This window comes from Oncorhynchus mykiss, chromosome 5, assembly GCF_013265735.2.
Source record: "Oncorhynchus mykiss isolate Arlee chromosome 5, USDA_OmykA_1.1, whole genome shotgun sequence".
Classification (NCBI taxonomy): Eukaryota; Metazoa; Chordata; class Actinopteri; order Salmoniformes; family Salmonidae; genus Oncorhynchus; species Oncorhynchus mykiss.
Genome location: NC_048569.1, coordinates 15,693,374 through 15,717,072, shown reverse-complemented (window position 1 = coordinate 15,717,072; position 23,699 = coordinate 15,693,374). Strand labels below are relative to the sequence as shown.

The following is a 23,699-nucleotide window of genomic DNA, read 5'->3' as shown; positions in this document are numbered from 1 at the left end:
TAAATTAAATACAGTAGGGAAAGAGGTAGTTGTTTGGGCTAAATTATAGGTGGGCTATGTACAGGTGCAGTAATCTGTGAGCTGCTCTGACAGCTGGTGCTTAAAGCTAGTGAGGGAGATAAGTGTTTCCAGTTTCAGAGATTTTTGTAGTTTGTTTCAGTCATTGGCAGCAGAGAACTGGAAGGAGAGGCGGCCAAAGAAAGAATTGGTTTTGGGGGTGACGCAGAGAGATATACCTGCTGGAGCGCGTGCTACAGGTGGGTGATGCTATGGTGACCAGCGAGCTGAGATACGGGGGGACTTTACCTAGCAGGGTCTTGCAGATGACATGGAGCCAGTGGGTTTGGCGACGAGTATGAAGCGAGGGCCAGCCAACGAGAGCTTCCAGGTCGCAATGGTGGGTCGTATATGGGGCTTTGGTGACAAAACGGATTGCACTGTGATAGACTGCATCCAATTTGTTGAGTAGGGTATTGGAGGCTATTTTGTAAATGACATCGCTGAAGTCGAGGATTGGTAGGATGGTCAGTTTTACAAGGGTATGTTTGGCAGCATGAGTGAAGGATGCTTTGTTGCGAAATAGGAAGCCAATTCTAGATTTAACTTTGGATTGGAGATAGAGGAGACAGACCCATTGGTTGCCCTTTAGGTTACAAAGAGCTGGTAGTCCCATCCACCAAACTATCAGGTGTAAAACAAGGAAGAGACTCCGGGGCTGTGGTGGAAAAAGTACCCAATTGTCATACTTGAGTAAAAGTAAAGATACCATAATAGAAAATGACTCAAGTAAACGTGAAAGTCACCCAGTAAAATACTTGAGTAAAAGTCAAAGTATTTGGTTTTAAATATACAGTTGAAGTCGGAATTTTACATACACTTAGGATGGAGACATTAAAACCCGTTTCTCAACCACTCCACAAATGTCTTGTTAACAAACTATAGTTTTGGCAAGTCGGTTAGGATATCTACTTTGTGCATGACACAAGTAATTTTTCCAACAATTGCTTACAGACAGATTATCTCACTTATGCAGTGGGGCAAAAAAGTATTTAGTCAGCCACCAATTGTGCAAGTTCTCCCACTTAAAAAGATGAGAGAGGCCTGTAATTTTCATCATAGGTACACTTCAACTATGACAGACAAAATGAGATTTTTTTTCTCCAGAAAATCACATTGTAGGATTTTTAATGAATTTATTTGCAAATTATGGTGGAAAATAAGTATTTGGTCACCTACAAACAAGTAAGATTTCTGGCTCTCACAGACCTGTAACTTCTTCTTTAAGAGGCTCCTCTGTCCTCCACTCGTTGCCTGTATTAATGGCACCTGTTTGAACTTGTTATCAGTATAAAAGACACCTGTCCACAACCTCAAACAGTCACACTCCAAACTCCACTATGGCCAAGACCAAAGGGCTGTCAAAGGACACCAGAAACAAAATTGTAGACCTGCACCAGGCTGGGAAGACTGAATCTGCAATAGGTAAGCAGCTTGGTTTGAAGAAATCAACTGTGGGAGCAATTATTAGGAAATGGAAGACATACAAGACCACTGATAATCTCCTTCGATCTGGGGCTCCACGCAAGATCTCACCCCGTGGGGTCAAAATGATCACAAGAACGGTGAGCAAAAATCCTAGAACCACACGGGGGGACCTAGTGAATGACCTGCAGAGAGCTGGGACCAAAGTAACAAAGCCTAGCATCAGTAACACACTACGCCGCCAGGGACTCAAATCCTGCAGTGCCAGACGTGTCCCCCTGCTTAAGCCAGTACATGTCCAGGCCCGTCTGAAGTTTGCTAGAGAGCATTTGGATGATCCAGAAGAAGATTGGGAGAATGGCATATGGTCAGATGAAACCAAAATATAACTTTTTGGTAAAAACTCAACTTGTTGTGTTTGGAGGACAGAGAATGCTGAGTTGCATCCAAAGAACATCATACCTACTGTGAAGCATAGGGGTGGAAACATCATGCTTTGGGGCTATTTTTCTGCAAAGGGACCAGGACGACTGATCTGTGTAAAGGAAAGAATGAATGGGGCCATGTATCGTGAGCTTTTGAGTGAAAACCTCCTTCCATCAGCAAGGGTATTGAAGATGAAACGTAGCTGGGTCTTTCAGCATGACAATGATCCCAAACACACCGCCTGGGCAATGAAGGAGTGGCTTCGTAAGAAGCATTTCAAGGTCCTGGAGTGGCCTAGCCAGTCTCCAGATCTCAACCCCATAGAAAATCTTTGGAGGGAGTTGAATTTCCATGTTGCCCAGCAACAGCCCCAAAACATCACTGCTCGAGAGGAGATCTGCATGGAGGAATGGGCCAAAATACCAGCAACAGTGTGTGAAAACCTTGTGAAGACTTACAGAAAACGTTTGACCTCTGTCATTGCCAACAAAGGGAATATAACAAAGTATTGAGATTAACTTTTGTTATTGACCAAATACTTATTTTCCACCATCATTTGCAAATAAATTCATAAATAATCCTACAATGTGATTTTCTGGATTTTTTTTCTCATTTTGTCTGTCATAGTTGAAGTGTACCTATGATGAAAATTACAGGCCTCTCATCTTTTTAAGTGGGAGAACTTGCGCAATTGGTGGCTGACTAAATACTTTTTTGCCCCACTGTAATTCACGGTATCACAATTCCAGTGGGTCAGAAGTTTACATACACTAAATTGACTGCCTTTAAATTCCAGAAAATGATGTCATGGGTTTAGAAGCTTCTGATAGGCTAATTGACATAATTTGAGTCAATTTGAGGTGTACCTGTGGATGTATTTCAAGACCTACCGTCAAACTCAGTACCTCTTTGCTTGACATCATGGGAAAATCAAAACAAATCAGCCAAGACCTCAGAAAAACAATTGTAGACCTCCACAAGTTTGGTTCATCCTTGGGAGCAATTTCCAAATGCCTGAAGGTACCACGTTCATCTGTACAAACAGTAGTACGCAAGTATAAACACCATGGGACCACGCAGCCGTCATACCGCTCAGGAAGGAGATGCGTTCTGTCTCCTAGAGATGAACGTGCTTTGGTGCGAAAAGTGCAAATCAATCCCAGAACAACAGCAAAGGACCTTGTGAAGATGCTGGAGGAAACAGGTACAAAAGTATCTATATCCACAGTAAAACGAGTCCTATATCGACAAAACCTTAAAGGCCGCTCAGCAAGGAAAAAGCCACTGCTCCAAAACCACCATAAAAAAGCCTGACTATGGTTTGCAACTGCACATCTGTGTTGTATGTGTCCAACTGCTTTGCTTTATCTTGGCCAGGTCGCAGTTGTAAATGAGAACTTGTTCTCAACTTGCCTACCTGGTTAAATAGAGGTGTAATAAATAAATAAAAATGTGGACAAAGATTGTACTTTTTTTGAGAAATGTCCTCTGGTCTGATGAAACAAAAATAGAACTGTTTGGCCATAATAACCATTTGGAGGAAAAAGGGGGAGGCTTGCAAGACAAAGAACACCATCCCAACCGTGAAGCCCGGGGGTGGCAGCATCATGTTGTGAGGGTGCTTTGCTGCAGGGGGGACTGGCGCACTTCACAAAATAGATGGCATCATGAGGAGGACAAATATGTGGATATATTGAAGCAACATCTCAAGACATCAGTCAGGAAGTTAAAGCTTGGTCGCAAATGGGTCTTCCAAATAGATAATGACCTCAAGCATACTTCCAAAGTTGTGGCAAAATGGCTTCAGGAAAACAAAATCAAGGTATTAGAATGGCCATCACAAAGCCCTGACCTCAATCCCATAGAAAATTTGTGGGCAGAACTGAAAAGGTGTGTGCGAGCTAGGAGGCCTACAAACCTGACTCATTGTGGGAAGCTTGTGGAAGGCTACCCGAAATGATTGACCCAAGTTAAACAATATAAAGGCAATGCTACCAAATACTAATTGAGTGTATGTAAACTTCTGACCCACTGGGAATGTGATGAAAGAAAGAAATCATTCTCTCTACTATTATTCTGACATTTCATATTCTTAAAATAAAGTAGTGATCCTAAGTGACCTAAAACAGGGATTTTTTTACTAGGATTAAATGTCAGGAATTGTGAAACTGAGTTTAAATGTATTTGGCTAAGGTTTATGTAAACCTCCGACTTCAACTGTATAAGTATCAAAAGTATATGTAATAGTTATATACACTTGGGGCTCCCGATTGGCGCAGCGGTCTCAGGCACTGAATCTAAGTGCTAGAGGCATCACTACAGATCCTGGTTCGATCCTAGGCTGTATCACAACCGGCCGTGATCGGGAGTCCCATAGGGCGGTGCACAATTGCCCCAGCGTCATCCGTGTTAGGAGAGGATTTGACCGGGGTAGGCCATCCTTGTAAAATAAGAATTTGTTCTTAACTGACGTGCCTAGTTAAATTACAAAGTTTAAAGTGTTTATAATTTCACATTCCTTATGTTAAGCAAACCAGACGACACAACAACAACAAAAACCCGATATCCAGGGGTAGAATCCAACTCTCAGATATAATTTACAAAAAATGCGCTTGTATTTAGTGAGTACTCCAGATCAGACTCCGTAGAGATGACCACGGATGTTCTCTTGATAAGTGTGTGAATTTGACAGTTTTTCTATCCTGCTAAGCTTTCGAAATGTAACCATTTTTTTTTCTTTAGAGTAAAAATAAAAGTTGTCAAATATGAAAAGTATTTTTTTGGGGTAACTGTACTTTACCGAAGTATTTTAGACACCACTGCTCAGGTGGTATGCTCAGGTGGTATGCTCAGGTGGTATGCTCAGGGGGGTATGCTCAGGTGGTATGCTAATTTGGTATAGAACAGACCTAACCCGGTATTACATTTGTCGAAACAGGAACATTTTACATCTGGCTAGAAATGAATAAGAAAATGATCTCAACTGAGAAAATGTCCTCATTTGTGCTACCTATATCCCCCCAATATAATCCCCATACTTTAACGATAACAGCTTCACCATCCTAGAGGGGGCGATCAACCATTTCCAGGCCCAGGGACATGTACTAGTCTGTGGCGACCTAAATGCCAGAACTGGAAAAGAACCTAACAATCTCAGCACACAGAGGGACAAACACCTACCTGGAGGTGACAGTATTCCCTCCCAAATATGCCCCCCTAGATACAACTATGACAAAACAACCAATGGGGCACAACTCCTGCAGCTCTGTCACACGCTGGGTCTGTACAAAGTCAATGGAAAGCTTAAAGGAGACTCCTATGGTAGTTGCACCTACAGCTCATCGCTTGGCAGCCGTACTGTAGATTTACTTTATCACAGACCTCAACCCAGAGTCTCTCAGGGCGTTCTGTCAGCCCACTAACACCCCTGTCAGATCACAGCAAAATCACAGTCTACCTGAGCAGAGCTATGCTCAATCATGAGGCATCAAAGCCAAAGCCACAATATAAAGAAATGCTATAGATAGGAGTGTAGAAGTCTACCAAATAACTATTAGGCAACAACAAATTCAATCCCTTTTAGACAACTTCCTGGACAAAACATTTCACTGTAATGGGGAAAATGTAAACTTGGCAGTAGAAAGCCTTAACGGTATATTTGACCTATCAAATCTAAAAATTTCAAGCAGATAACCTAAGACAACTAACAACAATGACAAATGGTTTGATGAAGAATGCAAAAACCTAAGAAAGAAATTGAGAAACCTATCCAACCAAAAACATAGAGAACCAGAAAACCTGAGCCTACATCTTCAATATGGTGAATCACTAAAACAATACAGAAATACACTAGAAGAATCCAAAGAATCTAACCACTTCTGGGAAAATTGGAACACCAAACAAACAACAACAACAGAGTTATCTATCAAAAATTGAGATGTGGATAAACCACTTTTCCAATCATTTTGGCTCTAAGCACAAACAGCAAAAACAAACATGATCAATTACAAATCTTAGAATCAGCTATTGAAGACTACCAGAACTGACTGGATTCTCCAATTACATTGAAAGAACTACAGGACAAAATACAAACCCTCCAACCCAAAAAGGCCTGTGCTGTTGATGGTATCCTATATTAAATGATAAAATATACAGACCACAAATTCCAATTGGCTATACTTAAACTCTTTAATATCATCCTCAGTTCTGACATCTTCCCCAATATTTGGAACCAAGGACTGATAACCCCAATCCACAAAAGTGGAGACAAATTTGACCCCAATAACTATCGTGGAATGTGCGTCAACAGCATCCTTGGGGAAATTCTCTGCATTAACAGAAGACTTGTACATTTCCCCAGTGAAAACAATGTACTGAGCAAATGTAAAATTGGCTTTTTATAAAATTATCATACGTATTCATCCTGCACACCCTAATGACAAACAAACAAACCAAAACAAAGGCAAAGTCATCTCATGCTTTGTTGACTTCAAAAAAGCTTTTGACTCAATGTGGCATGAAGGTCTGCTATACAAATGGATGGAAAGTGGTGTTGGGGAAAAAACACACGACTTTATAAAATCCATGTACACAAACAAGTGTGTGGTTAAAACTGGCAAAAACCACACATTTATTTCTACAGGGCCGTGAGGTGAGACAGGGATGCAGTTTAAGCCCCTACCTCTTCAACATATATATCAATGAATTAGCAAGGACACTAAAACAGTCTGCAGCACCCAGCCTCATCCTACTGGAATCTGAAGTCAAATGTCTACTTTTTGCTGATAATCTGCTGCTTCTGTCCTCAACCAAGGAGGACCTACAGCAGCACCTAGATCTTCTACACATATTCTGTCAAACCTGGGCCCTGACAGTAAATCTCAGTAAGACAAAAATAATGGTGTTTCAAAAAAGGTCCAGCTGCCAGAACCACAAATACAAATTCCATCTAGACACCGTTGCCCTAGAGCACACAAAAAAATGATAAATACCTTAGCCTAAACATCAGCACCACAGGTAACTCCAAAAAGCTGTGAACGATACCAATTAGGATCTGGGTAAAAAAATACTTGAATCAGTTATAGAACCCATTGGCCTTTATGGTTGTGAGGTCTGGGATCTGCTCGCCAACCAAGAATTCATAAAATGGGACAAACACCAAATAGAGACTCTGCATGCAGAATTCTGCAAAAATATCATCAGTGTACATTGTAAAACACCAAATAATGCATGCAGAGCAGAATTAGGTCGATGCCCGCTAATGATCAAAATCCAGAAAATAATCGTTAAATTCTACAACCATCAAAAAGGAAGCGATTCTCAAATCTTCCATAACAAAGCAATTACCAACAGAGTGATGAACCTGGAGAAGAGTCCCCTAAGCAAGCTGGTCCTGGGGCTCTGTTCACAAACAGACCCCACAGATTCCCAAGACAGCAACACAATTAGACCCAACCAAATCATGAGAAAACAAAGAGAGAATTACTTGACACATTGGAAATAATTAACAAAAAAACAGAGCAAACTAGAATGTTATTTGGCCCTAAACAGAGAGTACACAATGGCAGAATACCTGACCACTGTGACTGACCCAAAATTAAGGAAAGCTTTGACTATGTACAGACTCAGTGAGCATAGCCTTGCTATTGAGAAGGTCGTTGTAGACAGACCTGGCTCTCAAGAGAAGACAGGCTATGTGCACACTGCCCACAAAAAGAGGTGGAAACTGAGCTGCACTTCCTAACCTCCTGCCAAACGTATGACCATATTAGATTACACAGACCAACAAAGAATTCGAAAACAAATCAAATTTTGATAAACTCCCATATCTATTGGGTGAAATACCACAGTGTGCAATCACAGCAGCAAGATGTGTGTGTGTGTGTGCGTGTTGAGAGCACTGCTTGAGTGAGTGCTTCAGCTGAGACAATGCACGTAGTGACAACTTTTTACAAGTTGTAGGTAGGCTATTTAGATTGGTCATTATGGAGACACCCTGTTTCCATAAAACATATTAGAGCACTAGAACTGAGAGAACAGGAACAAAGCATTGGAAAACTACTTTAGGCGTTTCTCTCAGAGGTGGTTTAAAGTAAACTTAATTCTAATGTAGACTTAACACTATCTAGTGAAGGGTTTTACTCATGCACAGTTCTAGGGTCTGGAGCACTGCGTGAGTGGAAATTTGTAATGGAAGTTACTTCCTTGTGTGCTGGTGTTATGGTCAAAAGTCCACATTGAAAATGGATAATCATAGGTTACATTTGCATATATTGGCCATCAAGTAGGCTATTACTTTATAAGCCATTGCAGGCTACTGTAACCTACCATTTGATACAATACATATATATTGAAATGATTATATCACTGGAGTCATTGCAAATCATTTTGTGCCACTTATGTAGTCTACCTGGAGCTGATAAACAGATGTAATTAACAGCCTATAACTCCGCTTGTTGTTGTAGCCTTGTGTGATTTTGCCATTACTAATGGCCATGTTTAGTTAATTAAATTGTGGTCTTGGTCACAGCTCTATCGCAAATGTATCATTCTCCACATGTAATGTCAGTTTCAATGTGGACTTTTACCTGAAATTAGATGTTGGCCTATCAGGGGCTATAGCCTACCTGCATCTAGCTCAGCAAACCATGGCAAAATGTAATTGCAATTATAAACCCCGATTTTAGTCAGTAGCCTATGCCTAATAAAATAAATAAATCTCACATATAGGCCATTTATAACGGTTTGTAGTCTTAACCCCTGGCACATAATAATGGCACAATTGCCAAAATATAGTCTAACATTAGTTTGTTTAAGTTCATCCAAGTGCTTCTTGCACAGAGATTTCAAGATCCTGTCTAACTTTCTTCGCTCAAACTCTCCTGTCGGATTTATCGATAGTTATGCACATGCGCAAACAGGATTGATTTACAATTAATAACTGGGTGTTTTGAGCCCTGAATGCTGATTGGTTGAAAGTCATGGTATATCAGAGGCGTACCACGGGAATGACAACTTACTTTTTACTGTTCTAATTATGTTGGTAACCAGTTTATAATAACAATAAGGATCCTCAGGGGTTTCTGGTATATGGCCAATATACCATGGCTAAGGGCTGTTCTTTGTAGTATATGGCCTGTGGTATATGTCCTATGTCCTAAGAACAGCCCTCAGCCATGGGATATTGGCCATATACCACACCTCGGGCCTTGTTGCCTAATCATAGCAGTCAAAACAAGTTGACTGACATCCATTGATGGAAAATGATCTTTAGAGTTTAATAAGGGCGGTTTGTCTTTTCTCTTGCAACATATCCTTAAATTCGCTTTAATTATTATTTTGATGGAAAAACCTAATTTTGCTTCTTAGCCTACGTTGTTAAAAATAATGTCGATATTCCTTCCTATTTCGCTCGAAAACGTTATGGGAAAAGGGTTTATTGGATAAATGTGGCAACTCCCTCTTGCTGCAAAAAGGCCTTGTGAGTGGGTTTTCACATGTCATCGGGATAGAGATTTCTGTTGGACCTGGCAACCCTGGAGAGCTTTCAGTTGACGTAGAACGCCTCCTGGCGGCTATGTTGAAAGACTACTGCATGAATTATTCTGACAACAGCCGAGGGGCTACCCCAAACTGAATGATAAAAGTTACTAGAACTAGTTGATTCATCACAACGGTCATTTTCTGTGGAGTATATGGCTGCTCAAACGAGGCCGGAAACACAAAGGGGGGAAAAGATGTTTACAGATTCCCCGCAATCATGAAACACCATTGGCAATACCAATGAGATAAGACTCAAGAACTCAGAGAAGCGAAGAAACCTTTTTGCCCGTCAAGACCTCAACACAGACAGCTGTCATTACAGGGTTTGCTACGATCATTTCATCATTGGTAGGTCAAGTCTTATCGATTTTGATTTTAGTTTCGCTGTTATGCTAACCAGGCGTTAACAACACTAAGCAGATTTAGTTGGCTCGATAGCTTGTAGTCTAGCTTTTAGCATGTGTCGCGTGAGTTTCAAGTTTTGGAAATCCATTTTTTTTCACCATACAAATGCCCCTTTTAACAAAGTATTGCATGCCTCTATCATCGCATTTGCGGGCTAATGTGAACCTACTATTCCTAATGTGATGAGTAGATTGGATAGTGATCATTTAGGCTGTTAATAAGCGCGTAGTGGCATATGTTAATAGGCTATATCAGAGACGTTTCTTTCCTTTGCACGGGAAAAATGTGGCCGTTGATAACTTTAAATGCAATTCTACTACACTTCATATCACTGGAGACATTAACAGAATATTTTTTTAATACGATGGTAGTCTAGGCCTACTCTACTGACAACAGATCAATTAGAACGACCTTGTCTTGAAAGCAACCATGTAATCTAGACCGAGGTAAAGAGTATCAAGTTGGATATTCGACGGATATTCGCCTGTAGTTTTCCTTACGTCCACCAACAGCAGTTACGGACCGTCAACATAGTGACAAATCAAAAATGTAACATTTCAATAGCTCTTTAACCATTATTCCAAACACTTTCAAAACTGGTTGTAGCTAACCCGATGGCATAGACATTGCACACCCTTTAGTTTGTCCATTTTAATCTCACATGGTTTTACATGCATTTTTCAAAATGTAGAATTTCAATAGCTCCTTGGTCATGTGACCTGGTGACTTCAAACAAGGTTCAGAATGTCCACTTACTACCCTTCTATATTGCACACCCTTTAGTTTGTCCATTTTCATCTCACATTTTACATTAATTTTTCAAAATGTAACATTTCAATAGCTCTTTGGTCATGTCCGTATGATTTTTCAAGGCCGATACCGATTATTGGAGGACCAAAAAAAGCCGATACCGATTAATCGGACAGTTTTTTTTATTTTCTTTTTAAATTTGTAATAATGACAATTACAACAATACTGAATTAACACTTATTTTAACTTAATATAAAACATCAATAAAATCAATTTAGCCTCAAATAAATAATGAAACATGTTCAATTTGTTTTAAATAATGCAAAAACAAAGTGTTGGATAAGAAAGTAATATGTGCCATGTAAAAAAGCTAACGTTTAAGTTCCTTGCTCAGAACATGAGAACATATGAAAGTTGGTGGTTCCTTTTAACATGAGACTTCAATATTCCAAGGTAAGAGGTTTTAGGTTGTAGTTAATATAGTATTTATAGGACTATTTCTCTCTATACCATTTGTATTTCATATACCTTTAACTATTGGATGTTCTTATAGGCACTATAGTATTGCCAGTGTAACAGTATAGCTTCCGTCCCCCTCCTTGCCCCTACCTGGGCTCGAACCAGGAACACATAGACAACAGCCACACTCGAAGCATCGTTACCCATCTGCAAGGGGAATAACTACTCCAAATCTAAAAGCGAGTGACGTTTGAAACAATATTTTGCACACACCCAGCTAACTAGCTAGCCATTTCACATTAGGCTTGAAGTCATAAACAGTGCTGTGCTTGCGAAGAGCTGCTGGCAAAACACACAAAAGTGCTGTTTGAATGAATGATTACGGGCCTGCTGCTGCTCAGTCAGACTGCTCTATCAAATCAGACTTAATTATAACATAATAACTCACACAAATACAAGCCTTTCGTCATTAATATGATCGAATCCGGAAACTATCATTTCGAAAACAAAACGTTTATTATTTCAATGAAATACGGAACCGTTCTGTATTTTATCTAATGGGTGGCATCCCTAAGTCTAAATATTCTTGTTACATTGCACAACCTTCAATGTACGTCATAATTATGTAAAATTCTGGCAAATTAGTTCGCAGTGAGCCAGGCAGCCCAAACTGTTGCATATACCCTGGCTCTGCGTGCAATGAACGCAAGAGAAATGACACAATTTCACCTGGTTAATATTGCCTGCTAAACTGGATCAGTAGTTATAACTAGGGATTATGATTGATTGTTTTTTATAAGATACGTTTAATGCTAGCTAGATATTTACCTTGGCTTCTACTACATTCGCGTAACAGGCAGGCTACTCGTGGAGTGCAATGGTTAGAGCGTTGGGCTAGTTAACTGTCGGTTGCAAGATTTGAACCCCTGAGCTGACAAGGTGAAAATCTGTCGTTCTGCCCCTGAACAAGGCAGTTAATCCACAGTTCCTAGGCAGTCATTGAAAATAAGAATGTGTTCTTAACTGACTTGCCTAGTTAAATAAAAGGAATAAAAATAAAATATATATTTTTTATTTTTAATAATCGGAAATTGGCGCTGATTACCGATTGTTATGAAAACTTGAAATCGGCCCTAATTAATCGGCCATTCCGATTAATCGGTCGACCTCTCGTACTTTCATCTCATGCTATTAGACTTAAATCTGTAGGCCTTCATTTCAAATGGGTGTAAAAAAATAATAATAATAATAATTGTAAAAAATGTACCAGCCTCGCAATAACTATCTTTCGCATGGACACTGAAAATATCCGCAAATGGCTGTACAGTGGGGCAAAAAAGTATTTAGTCAGCCACCAATTGTGCACGTTCTCCCACTTAAAAAGATGAGAGAGGCCTGTAATTTTCATCATAGGTACACTTCAACTATGACAGACAAAATGAGATTTCTTTTCTCCAGAAAATCACATTGTAGGATTTTTAATGAATTTATTTGCAAATTATGGTGGAAAATAAGTATTTGGTCACCTACAAACAAGTAAGATTTCTGGCTCTCACAGACCTTCTTTAAGAGGCTCCTCTGTCCTCCACTCGTTGCCTGTATTAATGGCACCTGTTTGAACTTGTTATCAGTATAAAAGACACCTGTCCACAACCTCAAACAGTCACACTCCAAACTCCACTATGGCCAAGACCAAAGGGCTGTCAAAGGACACCAGAAACAAAATTGTAGACCTGCACCAGGCTGGGAAGACTGCATCTGCAATAGGTAAGCAGCTTGGTTTGAAGAAATCAACTGTGGGAACAATTATTAGGAAATGGAAGACATACAAGACCACTGATAAGCTCCTTCGATCTGGGGCTCCACGCAAGATCTCACCCCGTGGGGTCAAAATGATCACAAGAACGGTGAGAAAAAATCCCAGAACCACACGGGGGGACCTAGTGAATGACCTGCAGAGAGCTGGGACCAAAGTAACAAAGCCTAGCATCAGTAACACACTACGCCACCAGGGACTCAAATCCTGCAGTGCCAGACGTGTCCCCCTGCTTAAGCCAGTACATGCCCAGGCCCGTCTGAAGTTTGCTAGAGAGCATTTGGATGATCCAGAAGAAGATTGGGAGAATGTCATATGGTCAGATGAAACCAAAATATAACTTTTTGGTAAAAACTCAACTCGTCGTGTTTGGAGGACAAAGAATGCTGAGTTGCATCCAAAGAACACCATACCTACTGTGAAGCATGGGGGTGGAAACATCATGCTTTGGGGCTGTTTTTCTTCAAAGGGACCAGGACGACTGATCGGTGTAAAGGAAAGAATGAACGGGGCCACGTATCGTGAGATTTTGAGTGAAAACCTCCTTCCATCAGCAAGGCCATTGAAGATAAAACGTGGCTGGGTCTTTCAGCATGACAATGATCCCAAACACACCGCCCGGGCAATGAAGGAGTGGCTTCGTAAGAAGCATTTCAAGGTCCTGGAGTGGCCTAGCCAGTCTCCAGATCTCAACCCCATAGAAAATCTTTGGAGGGAGTTGAAAGTCCGTGTTGCCCAGCAACAGCCCCAAAACATCACTGCTCTAGAGGAGATCTGCATGGAGGAATGGGAGAACTTGCACAATTGGTGGCTGACTAAATACTTTTTTACCCCACTGTATGTGGTATGGATCAAGGACAGGACAGGTGTTCGAACAGAGGTGCTTAAAGGAAGGCGCACAGGTAGACCTCTTTTTAATCACAGTAATAGGCAGTGATTTGTCAGTCACAGTCAGCTTGATACCGTGAAATAATAATTTTCATAGCATCACTTTCATATACTGTACATTAAGACAAATAGAGTATTAGAACGCATTTTACATAACCTGATAATGACTTGATATTTGAGTGCATTCACAACAAGCCACCTGCAGACAACTTACAAAATGCAATATTGCATTTGAGGGTTCGTTTTTCTGATGAAAATAGTTATTTGATGCATGGCCTACCATTTATCTAACTGTGAAAATAAATTCCTATGTCTTTTGTGTGTAGAATCCTTTTTCCAAAATTGATTTAGGTACTTTTTTTGAAGAGGTATGAGGGTTGTGGTTTTTGGTTGACCCTGATGGACAGAAGGAGAAGGAGGAATCGGAACACGCTGCATTCAAATTCAGATCTTAGTTATTCCATTGTACTGGATCTAAGTGTAATACTTTTTTATGACATACTGTGAAAAACTCTCTTGGCTGCTGGCTCTGTCACTTTCAGACATGTGCAGAGCAGACTTGAACCACAGGGGTTCTCTGTAAAGAGAGAGTAATCCAAAAGGCACAGACACACCCCTTGACTTTCAATTGGCACCGTTGACCTGTATGTATTCTCTCCTGTTTGGCTCTGTGGTGCACAGTCAGGCAGTCTGACTAAAGTGCCAGAGGTATGAGGAGAGACATCCTCCTTTGTATTTATGGGAACAAATATTTCCTAACACTTTGGATCCTATTCTTGGACAATTAGAAGACAATGCATCAATGCAAAAATGTATTACTGTCCATGAGTAACCTCAACCTTGTGGGTCTATGGGTGTTTGGGCAATTAAGTGCCAACTCAATTCTACCACTGACTAGTCTCTCATGCCTCTATGAACGGAGACACAGGGCAATAATTTTCAATCTAAATCAGCTTTTTTTGCTGGAGTACAGTAACCCCTAATTGGGGCTCTTTTCTTGACACACAGTAGCAGTTTACCAGATAAGAAGTCAAGAAGATCAATAAGTAGATTGTTGTAAGGGTGTATTACATCCTGTGCTGGCCTCATTGTCATATCCATTCTGGATTCTGAGTGGTAAAATCAGTCGAAAAATGCCTCTATGTGTATACATTTTCCGCCAAGACAGATCTGCCAAAGGGGGTGGAGTTGCAATCTACTGCAGATACAGCCTGCAGAGTTCTGTCATGCTATCCAGGTCTGTGCCCTAACAGTTTGAGCTTCTACTTTTAAAAAGCCACCTTTCCAGAAATAAGTCTCTCACTGTTGCCGCTTGTTACAGACCCCCCTCAGCCCCCAGCTGCGCCCTGGACACCATATGTGAATTAATTGCCCCCCATTTATCTTCAGAGTTTGTACTGTTAACTGGGATATTGTTAACTGGGATATGCTTAACACCCCGGGCCGTCCTACAATCTAAGCTAGATGCCCTCAATCTCACCCAAATTATCATGGAACCTACCAGATATAACCCCAAATCTGGAAACTCGGGCACCCTCATAGATATCATCCTGACCAACCTGTCCTCTAAATACACCTCTGCTGTCTTCAACCAGGATCTCAGCGATCACTGCCTCATTGCCTGTGTCCGTAGTGGGTCCGCGGTCAAACGACCACCCTTCATAACAGACAAACGCTCCCTAAAACACTTCAGCGAGCAGGCCTTTCTAATCGACTTGGCCCGGGTATCCTGGAAAGATATTGACCTCATTCCGTCAGTAAAGGATGCCTGGTTATTCTTTAAAAGTGCTTTCCTCTCCATCTTAAATAAGCATGCCCATATTTAAAAAAATGTAGAACCAGGAACAGATATAGCCCTTGGTTCACTCCAGACCCGACTGCCCTTGACCATCACAAAAACATCCTGTTGCGTTCTGCATTAGCATCGAATAGTCCCCGCGATATGCAACTTTTCAGGGAAGTTAGGAACCAATATACACAGGCAGTTAGGAAAGCAAAGGCTAGCTTTTTCAAACAGATATTTGCACAAACTCCAAAAAGTTCTGGGACACTGTACAGTCCATGGAGAATAAGAGCACCTGCTCCCAGCTGCCCACTGCACCTCAGCTAGGAAACACTGTCACCACCGATAAATCATCGTTTATCGAGAATTTCAATAAGCATTTTTCTACAGCTGGCCTTGCTTTCCACCTGGCTACCCCTACCCGGTCAACAGCTCTGCACCCCCCACAGCAACTTGCCCAAGCCTCCCCATTTCTCCTTCACCCAAGTCCAGATAGCTGATGTTCTGAAAGAGCTGCAAAATCTGGACCCCTAAAAATCTGCTGGGCTAGACAATCTGGACCCTCTCTTTCTAAAATTATCCGCCTCAATTGTTGCAACCACTATTACTAGCCTGTTCAACCTCTCTTTCTTATCGTCTGAGATCCCCAAAGATTGGAAAGCTGTGACGGTCATCCCCCTCTTCAGGGGGGAGACACTCTAGAACCAAACTGTTTCAGACCTATATCTATCCTACCCTGCCTTTCTAAGGTCTTCGAAAGCCAAGTTAACAAACAGATCACAGACCATTTTGAATCCCACCGTACCTTCTCCGCTATGCAATCTGTTTTCCGAGCTGGTCATGGGTGCACCTCAGCCACGCTCAAGGTCCTAAACAATATCATAATCGCCATCGACAAAAGACAATACTGTGCAGCCGTATTCATCGACCTGCCCAAGCCTTTCGACTCTGTCAATCACCGTATTCTTATCGGCAGACTCAACAGCCTTGGTTTCTCAAATGACTGCCTCGCCTGGTTCACCAACTACTTCTCAGATAGTGTTCAGTGTGTCAAATGGGAGGGCCTGTTGTCCGGACCTCTGCCAGTCTCTACGGGGGTGCCACAGGGTTCAATTCTCGGGCTGACTCTTCTCTGTATACATCAATGATGTCGCTCTTGTGGCTGTTGATTCTCTGATCCACCTCTACGCAGACGACACCATTATGTATAATTCTGGCCCTTCTTTGGACACTATGTTAACTAACCTTCAGACGAGCTTCAATGCCATTCAACTCTCCTTCCGTGGCCTCCAACTGCTCTTAAATGCAAGTAAAACTAAATGCATGCTTCTTCAACCGATCGCTGCCCGCATCTGCCCACCCGCCTAGCATCACTACTCTGGACGGTTCTGACTTAGAATACGTGGACAACTAAAAATACCTAGGTGTCTGGTTAGACTGTAAACTCTCCTTCCAGACTTTCAGATATTAAGCATCTCCAATCCAAAATGAAATCTAGAATCGGCTTCCTATTTCGCAACAAATCAGCCTTCACTCATGCTGCCAAATATACCCTCGTAAAACTGACTATCCTACCAATCCTTGACTTCGGTGATGTCAGTTACAAAATAGCCTCCAACACTCGACTCAGCAAATTGGATGCAGTCTATCACAGTGCCATCCGTTTCGTCACCAAAGCCCCATATACTACCCATCACTGCGACCTGTATGCTCTCGTTGCCTAGCCCTCACTTCATATTCGTTGCCAACCCCACTGGCTCCAGGTCATCTATAAGTCTTTGCTAGGTAAAGCCCCGCCTTATCTCAGCTCACTGGTCACCATAGCAGCACCCACCCGCAGCACGCGCTCCAGAAGGTATATTTCACTGGTTACCCCCAAAGCCAATTCCCCCTTTGGCTGCCTTTTCTTCCAGTTCTCTGCTGCCAATGACTGGAACCTATTGCAAAAATCACTGAAGCTAGAGACTCATATCTCCCTCACTATCTTTAAGCATCAGCTATCAGAGCAGCTGTCACGTTCTGACCTTTATTTCCTTTGTTTTGTCTTTATTTAGTATAGTCAGGGCGTGAGTTGGGGTGGGCAGTCTGTTTGTGTTTCTATGTTTTTTCTATTTCTGTGTTTGGCCTGATATGGTTCTCAATCTGAGGCAGCTGTTTATCGTTGTCCCTGATTGAGAACCATATTTAGGTAGCCTGGGTTTCACTGTTGGTTTGTGGGTGTTTGTTTCCGTGTGTGTGTTTTTCGCCACACGGTACTGTTTCGGTTTGGTTATTTCACGTATTAGTTTGTTTTTGTATTTCATAGTGTTCAGTGCTTTTCTTATTAAAATCGTCATGAACACTTACCACGCCGCATCTTGGTCCGATCCTTACTCCTCTTCAGATGAAGAGTAGGAAATCTGCCGTTACAGCAGCTTACAGATCATTGCACCTGTACGTAGCCCATCTGTAAATAGCCCATCCAACTACCTCATCCCCATATTGTTATTTATTTATATTTCAAAAATTGCTCCTTTGCACCCCAGTATCTCTACTTGCACATTCATCTTCTGCACATCTCACTCCAGTGTTTATATGCTAAATTGTAATTACTTCGCCGCTGCGGCCTATTTATTGCTTTACCTCCCTAATCTTACTTCATTTGCACACACAGTATATAGACTTTTGTATTGTGTTATTGACTGTACGTTTGTTTATTCCATGTGTAACTCTGTGTTGTTGTTTGTGTCACACTGTGTCACGATTCTTCAAAATCGAACCCAGAAGCAGACCAGGACAAGGAGAGTAGGAAGAAGGTGAGTATTTATTTACAAGTGAATGTGAATGGGTAGATATATCCAGGTGGTGTAGCGGGTAGCGGTGGTGAGTTGATGGGAGTAAATAGGTGGATCCAATGGGGAAGCGGAATCCTCTGACGATCAGGCGGGAATGGGGTAAATGATCTGGGTGAGTAACTGAAGACAGAACAAACAGAGGTAAGTTCAAGGCAAGCAATACGTAACAAACAACAAAACAAATTCTATCCAACTTGAGGCTGATACTCTGGCACAACATACTGTTCATGGCTAACGATCCGGCAGGGAATGGATGTCAGGTCAGAGCTTTTGAAGGGGAGAGGTGATGATCAGGACAGGTGTGCAGATTACTGATGGGATACAGGTGCGGGTGAACATCGATCTCCCAACAAGCTAATTCGCCCGGCAACCAGACAGGGTGCGTTCCAGGACACCGGAAACACACTCCAGGACAGAAACACAGGCAAACACAGACTCGGGAAGCGAGATTCGTGACACACTGCTTTGCTTTATCTTGGCAAGGTCGCAGTTGTAAATGAGAACTTGTTCTCAACTGGCTTACCTCGTTGAATAAAGGTGAAATACTATATTTTTTAAATACTGTATGTGGGAATGTCTTATGTCCATCCTACATGTAGTGTTGGTACATGGAATATTCCTCCACTGCATATATCATAAATTGCTATTGCAAATAGAAGTATTATGTTCAACAACTGATATTTTCAAATATTATTTTGACAAACACACTTTGGTGTTTATAATTCATTCTCTATTGTCATAGATTTGGTGGGCACTGTCATCTGTGATCTTTGTGATATGACTTTCTTTAAGCACGTACTGATGAAACTGTCACTTCATATTTTTTTCTTAAAGTCTACAAACGCTCTACATTTATTCACTCTGTTATAGAGTTGGATCCTATATGCTACTTTTATTATTGTCCTGTAAATGGTTCAGTGCCTATAATTTAGGCTGTGTAGAATGGGGAATAAAGGAAATTACCTATACTAATAAATTACTACTAGATTATAGTTATAAGGAAAACAGCATACAAAGTTGGCTTGTGTATCCATTTGCCTATAACTAATCATAATTCCATTATTTTTACATAAAAAGAGAATACTTCAAAATGAGAAGATCCTGCCATGGAAAAGAAGACTGGGTGGACATAAAGTGGAAAGGAGGGGAAATAACTCACAACATGCAGCAGGACACCTTCAGCTGTGGGGTCTTTGTAATGCAGGTTTGATAGTTATATTTTCAATAATGAAATGTTAGCTGTTATGTGACAATTAGGTCAAAAAACGTCATTTATTTTTTTGGTGTAGATGGCCATCCCCTTCCAAATTGATATGGAACCTTCAAAAACACATGGCAACTGCGGAAAGAAATGGCTGAGGATAGACAAAAAATGTCTGGTATGTAAGGACGTTTAATTCAAAGTAAATGTAAATTCTTTATGTTTATGTAGTTGTGTGGGACAGCCATATGTTCAGTTCATGCCTATGATTTCAGAGTTCAACAAAGCCAACAACTGCTTCATGTGTGCCACTGATAAAGAACCTGGATGTGGCCCAAAGACTGACTGGGTTAGTAACTTTATTTAACATGTTTCTAATCTTGACAAGAGTGATGGCATGTAAGACCATTTATGATATAACACAATGGATGACTAATTCGTCATTCGTCATACTGCATTGATGTTTGATATTATTTATAACGTGTTATGTTTTGTTTTGATTGAATGTTTTGCATGCCAACGGTGGTTCCATGTGCTGTGCCTAGGAATGAAGACAAACGAGTTCAACAGAGTAAAGAACACAAACTGGAAGTGCTGTCTTTGTTGTTAAAAATGTATGCTATACCCCATCCACACTGAAGAGGCTCTGAAATGTACATCAACCAGGGATAAAGAGAAAGTTAACACTATGAAATGTTTCATACTTAACTTCAATTAAGTGTCTGACATGTTGGAAAAGATGAAAGGCCTACAATTTATGTTTAATTTGTCAATATTACATTTTTATTCATTGATTTACTGGCCACCATTAGTGTGGTTACATGTTCAGTATATGTATTGACCAGCAAACCCACTGCAGCCTACCTCACCAGCTCACTCTCCATCCCTGCTTTGGACAAGTAATAGCATGACTCTCGTACTATGCCCTTTTCCTTTATGGTTAATATTAACGACGAAAGGAGATATTATCTGTCTCTCCTATTGTGTACCGCTGTTAAATACTGTGGACAAATAAAAAAACAGGGGAAATAGGTACTTAGAACTACCAGTTATTGTAGATACATATTAAAGAAAAGGGTAAACACAACACTGGACTGAACCCCCTAATTGTCAAACTAATATTAATGTACAACAATATAGAAGATACATGACTAGAAATTAGCAACATGGGTGTACATCCACTGCATGCTTCTTAGGGGTGTAATTGACATGACCAAGGAGCTATTGCAAATTTGAAACTATGAAAAATGTACGTTACACTGCGTGATTTTACAGTACACAAACAAGAGAGTGCAATATAGAAGGGCAGTCATTGGACGTTAGGTCACATGACCAAGTAGCTATTGAAATTTTACATTTTGAAAAATGCATGTAAAACCATGTGAGATAAATGGCCAAAGGGTGTGCAATGTGTAGGCCCACGGAGTGGACATTCTGAACCTTGTTTGAAGTCACTAGGTCACATGACCAAAGAGCTCTTAAAATTCTACATTTTGAAGAATTTATGTAAAACCATGTGAGATGAGAATGCACAAACTAAAGGCTGCAATATAGAAGGGTAGTCAGTGGACATTCTGAACATTGTTTGAAGTCACTAGGTCACATGACCAAGGAGCTATTGAAATTCAAATTTTTGAAAAATTAATGTAAAATGTGAGATGAAAATGCACAAACTAAAGGCTGTGCAATAAAGAAGGGTAAGTCAGTGGACATTCTGAACCTTGTTTGAAGTCACCAGGTCAGTAGGTAGCTATTGAAATGTGAATGTAAAAAAACATTGTACTTTGTTTATGCTCCCTAACTAATTCAACTTGGAATACAAAATGCTGCTCACATTTCCACATGTTTATTAGCTTTGGAAAGGAAATTAATGTCCTAATTGTGAAAATAAGACCTGTGCAATGTTGTGCACAATTTTTCCAACATCATGACAGTTATTTGGAGTCTGTGGCTCAAGTGGTTTGAAAGCTTTTGAGGTTTGAAAGCGCGAATATCCGTTGAATATCCAACTTGAAACGGTCTTTACCTCTGTGTAATAATCTAGGCTGAAAAGCGGTCTTGGCTAAAAGGGATCCAGTTTTTCGCAAATTGACGTAAAAAGTTTTATTTCGCCTTTTAGCTAACCTTAACTTGTTTCACGACCTTATCCTAATTCTTCTAACCCGCTGCGTATATTCTCAGTATCTGCTATGAAATGTAAAATATTACGTTCATTTTTACAAAAGGTTCCCTTCTTGCCATGACCATGAAAAGGGTAGACACAAATTGTACAATATGATGTCCATATAGTCTGAAGGAAATGTATGGTTAAAAAAAACATTCATATGATAACTCAATGATCATTTTATAACTTTATTCATAACACGAGGGAAAATGTATGGACATTACCGCATAGGACAAAGGCCTCAATGGAATATGCTGGACCAACCAATGGTAACGGTTGCTCTAGCCCAACAATAGATGTCATCTTTATATAACACTAAAACACCTGAATGAATTAAACACAACCAGACACTTAAGAGCCCCGGTGGTATAGGTGACCTGAAGATTTGATATTCTAACGTCAGGTGTGCTTCTCATTTGTTTATGTACAGTAGGTTCCCCAGCTGACCTATATCAAGACACCCATGTTGACTGGATTCCCCCTGTGAAGAGGAGTCATGCTGCAGCAGCATCCGATTCTACTACTTGTTCATCTTTTTCCAGACATGAAAGAAGACTCCCCTCAGTTATATGACATGGTTGTCATATGCTGTGCTTTGGACAATTTGAATGATTGAGTAGAGCACCTTGTCATGACAAAAGTGCCCCCTTAAACTGTATGAATATAATGTATTTGGAACGTTTAAAAGACTTGTTGATATTGTAAACATACTGTACTTTAAGCCATATTGTTGTCCAAGGGTAAAGACAAGTATTTTGTCATCTTTGCTTTGCCTAGCCACATTGAATAAAAAGTATTTCTTATGGCCCAACTATTGCCATGTTCCTTGCTTTTCAGAAATGTGGTTCTCAAACAAGATGCACCCCATGGCTATCCAACTCGATGGATTCTTCATTCACCGGGCAGACAGGTGATATTAATTTGGCGTCACTAAATCAAAAAGATATATAATTCACATGCGCCAAATACAACAGGTATAGATAGACCTTACAGTGAAATGCTTACTTACAAGCCCTTAACCAACAATGCAGTTAAGAAAAATAAGTGTTAAAGTATTTACTGAAATAAACTGAAGAAAATAATTAATTAAAAAATGAAGGTGCAACAATAAAATGACGTTAGTCGAGGTAATTTGTACATGTAGGTAAAGTGACTATGTTTGTATAATAAACAGAGTAGCAGAAAAAGTTTGGCATGGGCTCTCAAATCCTGAAAAGGTTCTACAACTGTACCTTTGAGAGCTTATAGACTGGCTGCATCACTGCTTGGTATAGCTATAGCATCGCCCTCGATCACATGGCGCTACAGAGGGTTGTGCGGGCAGCCCAGTACATCACTGAGGCCGAGCTCCCTGCCATCCTGGACCTCCATATCAGGTGAAAGACCCCAACCACCCATGCCATAGATTTTCTTTGCTGCAGCACAGCAAGAGCTTGAACAGCTTCTATCCCCAAGCAATACGACTGATAATTAGCTAACAAAATTGCTACACGGACCAAGTTTACCTTGCATCTTTATTGACCTTTTATTTCAGTGTTTTACACCGTCTATGCACACTCACAGGGCCCTGTCACTGTCACTCCAAAACAAACACTCCATTTTCTCACTCACACATAATATGCTGCTGTTACTCTGTTTATCTTATATCCTGTTGCCTAATCACCTTACCCCTAAACATATCTACCTCCATCACTCCAGTATCCCTGTCACCTTACCCCTAAACATATCTACCTCGATCACCCCAGTATCCCTGTCACCTTACCCCTAAACATATCTACCTCGATCACCCCAGTATCCCTGTCACCTTACCCCTAAACATATCTACCTCGATCACCCCAGTATCCCTGTCACCTTACCCCTATACATATCTACCTCCATCACCCCAGTATCCCTGTCACCTTACCCCTAAACATATCTACCTCCATCACTCCAGGATCCCTGCACATGTA

At 40.8% G+C, this 23,699-nt stretch overlaps 1 long non-coding RNA gene across 2 annotated transcripts; it reads left to right on the top strand.

Moving 5' to 3' along the window:
• The first annotated feature begins 9,465 nt into the window (after window positions 1-9,465).
• LOC110523302 lies at window positions 9,466-23,468 on the top strand. 2 transcript variants are annotated; one of them, XR_002473427.2, is made up of 6 exons: window positions 9,466-9,798; window positions 18,315-18,346; window positions 19,463-19,589; window positions 19,675-19,764; window positions 19,862-19,935; window positions 22,181-23,468. It is a non-coding gene; the product is annotated as an uncharacterized LOC110523302 (long non-coding RNA). The 2 variants fall into 2 exon arrangements; XR_002473430.2 differs by having other exon boundaries at window positions 9,475-9,798; window positions 18,318-18,346.
• The last annotated feature ends 231 nt before the right edge of the window (window positions 23,469-23,699 follow it).